Genomic DNA, 8,625 nt, shown 5'->3' on the forward strand with positions numbered 1-8,625 from the left:
GTTGGTAGAGCGGGTCATCCAGTGACTGAAGGGTTGTTGGTTTGAATCCTGGCTCCAACTGTCCACATATCGAAGTGTCCTTGGGCAAGACACTGAACCCTACATTGCTCCCAGTAGGGCTTGGCAGCACTTTGCATGGCAGCAGTTGCCCACTGATGGGTGAATGTGAGGCTTTGTAAAGCACTTTGGGCACCATGAAGGTGCAGATAATTAGCTATATAAGTGCAGTCTATTTAGCAATGAAGTTACTTTTTTAGAAACAACAAACAAATTTTGGTAACCAAGATGGACATTTTACCAGTATCAGTGGTTGCAAATGAGCCTGTTTACATTGCACATCTCAGAACATTAAAGTGCAAACTGTACAAAGTGTGCAAAAACATTGCACAGTTGTCTTTTCCAGTCCAATCCTTGTCCATTCTCCAAACCTAAACTCTTTGTCTAGTCTAGTAAAAGATCACCATGGCAGTAGATTTGTTTGTTGTATGTCCCTACAATGATTCCAGAGTGCTCCAACGCTAAAACATTAGTTCTGCCTGCTACATGTTCTAACCTGAAGAAAAAGAAAAAAACACCCAGGAGAGATGCCAGGCCCCTCCCCCGGCAAGCCTTCATGCCCCCAGGAGGGCCTGCCCCACAGTTTGAGAAACACTGGTATAGAGTGTAAACACACAGATTAAAGGATGAAAGATGACAAAATTGTGGTGCTTTCTGAGAACAGCTATGGCAGTCTGTTGTGATGTAACATCTCATTTCTTGGCAATCAAAGTTTATTGGCATTATCACAGCATGTAGTGTTTATGTTTATTTATCACAAGGAAAAATGTAATTTAGGAACAACAATTTGTGATCACATGTCCGTAACATCTATAATGCGTTACATCTACCATCCACATGTATGGTAACAACATTATGTCACTGGTGCACGTAGCAAAGTGGAAAAAAGCAACCAAGCACCTGAAAATATATACAAGGGCAGCTAATATGTATGGTATTATTCATAAAATGTCTTTAATTTTGGGGTGAGGTGATTTCCCTTTACCAGACTGAGGTACACTGTGGAAAGTTTTACACAAGGAAATGTTAACTGTAACTCCCTAATGCATGAACACCAGTGATCAGTGATCCTTTATGGGTATGAAAATATTAATCCACCCCTTTTTTGTCCAGAAGAGGACATGGAAAGTCTAGACGAAAGTCAATAGTCCACTCTTACTCTCATTACACAACATTATTAAACCACAGGGAAACCACAAATTATGACAAACTGCTCCCCATTGCTGAAGTGAAAACATCTCTGCGCCAAAATGTAAAGGTTTCATCCTTGGTTCATACTCTTCCACCAAGTTTTATGAACGCTGATTCAGTTGTTTATGCATAATCTGTCAGACAGACACATGTGAGTGAAAAGAAGGTAACACTTAAAGATACGCAGCTATTTTTGTCACAATGTCCAAAGAATTTTTTTTCTTTCCTAAATGATTTATCATCATTTATTATCATGTTATTCTCTGTATTTTTCATTCTTTTTGTGTAAACCATGTATTTTCCTGTATTTAATTCACTGATCATGTAGCTGTTCATAAAAGCTCAGAGTAAATTCATGCTGATTACGGAACCTCAGAACATCCAAATGGGTCATATCCGATGACCATGAAAAGATAAACTACATTTTAACTCAATTATTGACACGTATTGATAGGATTAGTGGACTGACAGTTATTAAACATTTTAGAGCAGTAGATGCTTTTGGACACTGGTGGCTGTTTGAGTCTGTATGGGTTAAAGGTAATAGTAATAAATACTGTTAAGATAAACAAACCAAACTCCAAAAATTAGCAGGGCAGGACAAAAATTAAATGATGGTAATAAGATGGCAACACTTTCCTAATGCTGTAAATTAGTAGCCTGGTTGATATCAGCCAACTAAAAAAGTCCAAATAATGTGTAAGTGTTTTACTTTTTCCTACCTATAGCTAATCTGCTCAGTCCACAGCAGATGGGTGGTATTCAGCCATTTTAAAGTGAATAAAGTGGTGCAATTACTATGATAGATGAGGCTGTTGAGTGGCAGGTGTCACTTATTTTGACGTGTGCAGCTTTAATTAGGCTTCTCGAACAACTTTAAAAGTAAAAGTTTAGGACAAAATAGTACTTTAAAAGAGATATCCTTACCTTGATACACCTGCTGAAGGATGAGCGGTGTGCTGTGTGGCCTTAATTATCCTTTTCTGCCCTTTAACTGTGTCCTGTGTGTAAAGTGTGTTACTGAACTAGATTTTAATAACTTTGGCCTATAAAGACTTGACTTTCTTTCTTTGGAACAGGACTTAAATGTTCTGGCATGAGTGCTCTTCTGCCCCAATTCATGTCCGAATGAGCTATAGAAATGTGAGCTGTAAGCTTTCATTTTTGTGTGTTACATGAGTTACAGTTGAGCAGTTTTTGATTTATAATTGATGACAGAAGTGCAATAACTGCCAGACAGGTGAAAGAGTGCAGACTCAGTGACATCTGCAGGGCAGTGACAAAGAGTACCTGCCAAACATTTTGTCATAATTCATAGCAGACACTATGGGTATTTCTTTGAAGGAAAGCACTGATTATGAAAAACTGTGCACTCCCTCCTGTAAGAGAGGAGCAATGCTTGAAATAAGCTGGGGCAAGATAAAAAAAAAAAAAAAAAAAATAGTGTCCTTGACATCCAGAAATGTATTTTCCTCCCTTTTTCATTACAGATAATTCCACTATGAGACATTATGATCTCTTGATGACAGAAACAAGTACATAATCACAGATGTTAAAAATGTGTGGATTCCTGATTATATATGTAATATTTTCTGTTATTAATGGTTGTGTTCTCAGCTCAGACTAGTTGCTCCTGCAGTTTCCACAGTCAGAAAAGCAGACAGCAAGACTGACACTAAAAACCCCAAAACACTGATGTAGCTGATTCAATCAGGACTGGGCCCTACACCAGTGTTATGTGGTTTCTGCAATAACAGAAGCCTAACCTGCCAAAACAGATTCCACCTCACATCCTAACATCTTCTGGGTCTCCATTCATCCTTCCATTCTGTGAACTACTTAATCCTTGTGAAGGTTTCAGGGGTGCTGGAGCCTATCCTGACTACCTTCGAGCGAAGGTAGGGTTCACCCTGGACAGGTCGCCAGTTCATCACAGGGTTGACACATCCAGACGAACAACCATTCACTCTCACATTCACACCTACGGGCGATTTAGATTGAACAATTAACCTATTAAGTACACGTCTTTGGACGGTAGGAGGAAGCCAGAGTACCTGCAGAGAACCCACGCAGACATGGGGAGAACATGCATGTTAGGAAAATGTGTTGTCACAGTGAATGTGTGGTCATTTATTTGCCCACTATTGAAGATAAGCTCAGGAGGCTATTCACAAATGAAAAAAAAATCAACTTGGTGATATATCTGTCACTAAATATTACAGTGTGATTGAGTATCAAATGCTAACAGGTTTTACAGCTGGTTATGTGTAACTAACTATTAAGGTCAACTCAGTGATGGAGGTAGTTTCTGCATGATGGTGTAAACTGATGTAAAATGTGAATATAATTTTTTTTTAAAACCCTCTTTTTTGCATCCCTTGAACGATTAACATTGATGTACCTGGTAAATGAAAAATTAACATCTCAGCATGACAGCACAACATATTCATTTGTTCAATAGTGGAGAAAGTACTGAAGCTTAGTACTTAAGTAAAAGTACAAATATCCTGCAAAATATATACTCACGTAAAAGTAGAAGTACTACATCAACGATCTTACTTAAATAAAAGTACTAAGTATACTTTTAAATTTACTTTAAAGTATTTTAAACGCAATGGGCTGTCTCAATGTCTGGGCTGTGCTATTTTGATAAAGAATGTAGATTCACTGACTTCTGCCTCTGCTGATGTCTCTGCTCATAATAACTACAACCAACTATACAGTGCATGTGCATTGGAAAGGTTAGTGTACTTATTGTGTGTGCTCGCTACAATACTTTCCGTATTCTAACTTATAATTTTGTGGATGAGGCTAATGGAGCCACCTGATTGGTTGGCAATGGCAAACAACGCCACAACGCAATCAGTAAATTAACTATTTCTTCATGCAAGATTTTGAGGAAATTTTGTTCAGAAAATTTAACAAGAAACGGCATAAACTGTAAATGCAGTGGAGTAGAAAGTACAGATAATTGCTGCAAAATGTAATGGAGTAAAATCAAAAGTATGCCTTATTATTTGAAGGGGTCATATTTATCTAAACCCACTTTTATTAGTCTTTGGTTCATTTATTTGTGTTTTTGGACCCTAATAGTTCAAAAAGTTTGAATTTGAACCCTCCAGGTGCTGCAAAACTATCTTTATATTCATTTTGCAAAAATTGAGTAGATTTCTACAACCTGTTTTAATTCCTGCTTAATTAGTTACACCTATAACTAGTTATGTCCCGACATTTGCACATATAAGGTCAAGACTTCCTACAAACATTTCTCTGAGTACGACATAATTGTTTGTCAGCAGCAGCGTTTGTAGTCCATACTGAAAATATGTCCAATCTTTGAGCCGATTACCTAAAATGTTCATTTGTTGGTTGAACGGGACAGAGCAGCACAGCCAACAACCTGGAGGGGGCGGGGCCTGAAGTGGCTCATGTGCATTTAAAGGGCCAGCGTTCAAAATGACCTTTCTGGTGTCATTACTCAGAAATAGGGTTGAAGATGGACCTGTGGAGTTGAATTAATGAAGAATTCACACCCAAGCATAGCATTTACAGTTTATGTAGACCACAGGGAAATGTTTTAAAATGCATAAATCCATTTAAAAAAGCAAAATATCACTTCCTTAAGTAAAGTACAGATACATACAAATTTACTTCAGTACAGTAACAAAGTAAAAATACTTTGTTACGTTCCACCACTGCATTTGTTGTAGTATTAGTGAAGACAGACATACAACTAAATATAAATACAAGAAATAAAAGTATGTTACTAATGTTTTGTTTCAGTCTTAGGTCTCATTCCTCTGCAGTGAGAGAATCTGGTGTCCACCTCTGCAGGTTTTCATGAATCTCTATCAACAGGACACCAGCCATAATGACGGTGGCTTTCAGGCTTCGAGTGTCTCATAACTCACTGTTTGGATGTCAGCAACAACCAGTCTCTACATGTGATCACGTAAAAATGACTCTGAATTTACAAGGCGGTTATAATTTAGGAGTATTTGTGGCAAAGACGAGAGTGAGTATCATATTGCAATATCCCGACATCTCTGAAAAAAGAAAGGTAATTTTTCCACTTTAGGGCTCACAATGCACAAAAAAATAACATTAATTCCCATGTTTTGATTTATTTGTTCTAATGGTTGACTTTATCAAAGACACAGTTGAATAAAGTTGAACAGATTTATTCCAACTTACCAGATCAATCAGTCCCAGTAGGCCAGGATATTTTTCTGTCTCTCTAACCAGTCCAGAAGAATTACTAAGAGATAAGATAAGATAGTCTGTTGAGTTATAATTTTACTTTTAAGAGAACTTGCATTTTTATAACAGATGGGTCATGTGCAAACTGATTGTCTGGGTATCTGTTTCCTCGTTAAAATAATACATTTTTAGTTTGCACAATTGACATGTTTTCCATATTTTATCAGGAATAAAATAAGTGAAGGAAAAGTAAAATAAACTTTATTGTCCCCTGGGGGAAATTCATCTTGGGCACAGTGCTACATATCATTGCTTCACAAGACAAGATAAAAAACATCATCACATGGACATGTTATAACAATGAAAGTTAGTCTGTCATATAAAACAGACATGGGCTACATTTGACCATCACAACACAGGACATATAGAGACACTTAAAGTGCAGAGAGAGAGAGAAAAAAAAAAGTAAAGAGTGCTAAGTGCTAAAGTGGTGTGTTTGTTGCACATTGCTCTATTACACTAGTTTTTAAAATTGTTCAGCAGCTTAATGGACGTTGGGACAAATGATAATTTGAGGCAGTTAGTTTTGCACTTTGGCATACGAAGTCTTCTTCCTGATGGAAGAAGTTCGTATTCGGAGGACAATGGATGAGTTGGGTCTGAAGAGATTTTTGTTGCTTGTTTCATGACCAACTGGTTATACAGATTATCTATGGACTGATATTCTCTCATACCTATAATCTTCATTGCTGTTTATATTGGCCAGCCTGTTCTTCAGTCCTAATATGGGATTATGAGATTTGTATTGCATTCTATTTTTATTTATATTTAACAAAATGTCCCAGCTTTTTTGGAACTGAAGTTGTACACAATGTGGACTGTACAGTTCACCAAAAAATACAAAGATGCAAGTTCAGAAAGGAATAATCCAAACTTTTGGTGGACTACACACAGTGGTAGTTTTACAGTCAGAAAAATAAATTATCGCAGACCAGTGATTCCCTGACTTTTTCACTTCCAGTCCAAAAAGTAAATTGCATGTGACCTCACAACATAAATGTAAAAAAAAAAAAAAACTTATTTTGTGTTTTACATCATTTTTATGTTGCATTTTTTTCTTTGTCGTTTTCATCTGGTTACAACTCTTACTGCCTTGCAAATGACTTTGCTCTGGTAAAAATGTATAAACTCTTCCAGAAATATACTGTTCTAATTTGGAGAATGAAGTCACATACCATACTATTTTTAGGCAGTTTACTCACAAAATATTGGTGACCCAGTAAAAACAGCTCAACAAACCATTTTAGCTCCTGACTATGTTTGGGAAAGACACATATGGAGTATTTAGTCTAAATAAGGCCTGTTATTGAGCGTAGCACAAACTAGTGTCACACTGAAGGTAACTTTCTATAGTTAGAGCCTAACAAATCAACATCCTGCACAGCTTATATAGACTAACACACTCTGTGAAAACAAAGCACTCATGCTTGATGAGATGTTATGTTTGGGCTCATACATCACCTCTTGTTGGACAAGGAAGGTGACTCCTGGCAGACCCACAAGAAGCAGCACTACATATATCTGTTAATAGAGTCACTGCAGCTCGTCCCTCCCTTTTTCCTTCAGTTCACACACACACAAAGACTAGTACACAGTGATTCGTCTGGACCGCTTAAAACAGATTAGCTGCTCAAGCTTCATGAAAACTACTCATCTACCATCATTACTTAAGCAAGTTTTACTGCCATCACACATTTATCAAAGAAAAGAAATGCCACTCTGAGACTATTACCCACAGGACTGCTGTAGTAATCTGCACCGTCTTTAAAGCACACTACCTGTATCATTACCTAAATAGAGAGAGAGTCAGAGACAGCTGACAGTGGAACAAGTAGGAAGAAAGTGGTTGTACATGCAGGTGAGCCAAGTAAAAAGATAGATTGAAACAGTCATGTGAACAAGGGATGAGAGGTGAGGGGGAAAAGAGGAGAATGAAAAAGAAGAAAGAGCTGAAGCTAGACAAGCTCATTAAAGAGAGGGCAGTGTTGTGACAAATGATGCATGGGGCTGGCAGCATTGATCCCCCCCCTCATGAGGGGGGTGTCTGAGCAGGGAGATGCATGGAAAAGCGTATGCACGTGTGTGAGTGTGTGCATGGGTGTGTGCGTGGGTGTGTGTGCACTGCAGGACTGAGAAATACTCAGGTGCCATTGCTCTAATGGAGAGGCCGGAGCCGCCAGCCTGTTGACAGATGAGTTGTCAAGCAGAGAGGAGGAGAGAGGGAGGAGAGGAGAAAAAGAGGAGAGGTAGTGATTAGATAGTTGTGCTAATGCTTGACCTCCTCTACCCTGGTGCCTGTCCTTCATCCAGACTCAAGAAGGGGGTGGACAAGGCAACAGGAATAAAGCAGGGAGCAGATAAAGTGATAAAAAAAAAAAAAAAAGTATGAGAAATGCTAGATTGAAATTTCAGGGGAGGACTTTTGGCATTCAATAGGCACATTCAGGCAGCATGAATGTTTTTATATTATAGGATCAGAGTTTTTTTTTTGAGAAAACTAGCATTTCTTTACTTACTTCATTTATATGTGCAGGTTTTATTTACAGCGCTGCAAAATCACTTGTGCAAATTTATAGTGTCTCATTTTCACTTCCATTATATAGGACTGAATATGTGGAGTTAATGTATTGAAATGCATTATATATTGAAAGGTATAGGTTACCTTTGCCTAAAATGTGTGAAGATGTACCAGGCACAGTGCCACTCGGTTTATGGTTGTCGAGGAGACGCGTGGAGGCTCACTGTTGGCAGCATTAAGGAGGCAGCTGCTGCGAGTAACACTCCAATTTCTGTAGAGTAGTCGACTTACATCATCAAAATTCTGGTTTAAGCATTTTTAATAATGATATTAGCACAGTCTGGCTTTGCACATTTTCCCTTTCTTTGCTGCAATTTAAAAAATAAGTAGAACAACTGTATGCTTCCTTGGTGCACAGACGTCCAAAATTTAGGTGCATGTATTTGCAGAAAATGGAATATAATATTCATATAATATTGAACGGTTATATTATCATTGGTGTATAATCTCTGTTTCTGTTACCTTAAAATTACCTGTTTATATCTAGAGGGGGACAGGTTGTTCACGAGAACCAGTATTTTTCTTATGTTTCTTTTCCA

The sequence above is a fragment of the Sphaeramia orbicularis genome, chromosome 12 (assembly GCF_902148855.1).
Source record: "Sphaeramia orbicularis chromosome 12, fSphaOr1.1, whole genome shotgun sequence".
Taxonomy (NCBI): domain Eukaryota; kingdom Metazoa; phylum Chordata; class Actinopteri; order Kurtiformes; family Apogonidae; genus Sphaeramia; species Sphaeramia orbicularis.